The sequence below is a fragment of the Neophocaena asiaeorientalis genome, unplaced genomic scaffold (assembly GCF_003031525.2).
Source record: "Neophocaena asiaeorientalis asiaeorientalis breed wild unplaced genomic scaffold, Neophocaena_asiaeorientalis_V1.1 scaffold251, whole genome shotgun sequence".
NCBI lineage: Eukaryota > Metazoa > Chordata > Mammalia > Artiodactyla > Phocoenidae > Neophocaena > Neophocaena asiaeorientalis.
In genome coordinates, this window is record NW_020173377.1 from 5,987,632 (window position 1) to 5,988,669 (window position 1,038).

Genomic DNA, 1,038 nt, shown 5'->3' on the forward strand with positions numbered 1-1,038 from the left:
TTTTTTTTTTTTTTTTTGCAGCCTCAATTTCCCTACTTGTAATATTGGGCTGATAACACTAGCACCGAGCTCACAGTGTTCTTGAGACGATTAAAAAAGATAACTCACGGACATGCTTAGCTCATTACCTAGCACTAGGAAGTGGCCAGTTACTACAGCTGTAGGATCAAAGGAGAGAATAGAGCTAAAACCACAGTCACGTAGCCCATTGTGTGAATCCAGTAAAGAATGGCTTTGGTGATCACTGCTCTGCCCGTTTTGATTTCCACCTTAGGAGGTGGGTGAGTGGGGTGAAGATCTGTGCCTTCTCCCAGCAGCCGCCTCACCTAATCTCAGGGCAGGGCTGGCTAGTGGGGCCCCTGCACGCTGCTGCTGCCTTTTGCCACCTTTTTTGGGGAAGGCCAGATCTCCCAGCAGCCCTCCCCGCTCTCCCCACCAGAGTGGGCTTCCTTCCAGCACCCCACTCACATGGTCCCAGGACCTTTGCAGTCGGGGCTGGCAGTGGAGCGTGAACCTTCCCACTTCTCCAGGGAGCTGCGAAGAGAACCAGCTCCTCTTTCTCTAGGGGGTGGAGACAGAGCAAATATTCTCGTTTACATTTTGCTCTCTTTCTTTCTGGCAGGGTGTGGACATTGGTGTAAAATTACAGCTGAGAAGGACCCTGCCCTGGGGGAAAGATGCATCTGGGGAGAACAGAAATTTATTTTGCAAGTTCTGGTTCTTCGTCTTCGCCTCTGTTCCCTTTGGAAAGCAAGCTTCTAAACCTGGAACTTTCAGTCTTCCTCTTTGATGTCCACTCACATTGTCACATAATCATGACAATAACAGGAGTATCAGCTCTCTCAGCTGACATGTACATGCTAAGTGCTATACATCTAGCTTCCCATTTGTCAAAAACTCCTAGGAGGTACATTGTTAATGTAGATTACAGGTAAGGAAATAAAGTCAGGGGCAGCTGCAGGTCCCTGCTCTTAATCATGACTATTGCCTTTCTTAGTCTTTACTTAGTATCCAGTCTTTGTCACTCTGTGACCTTAG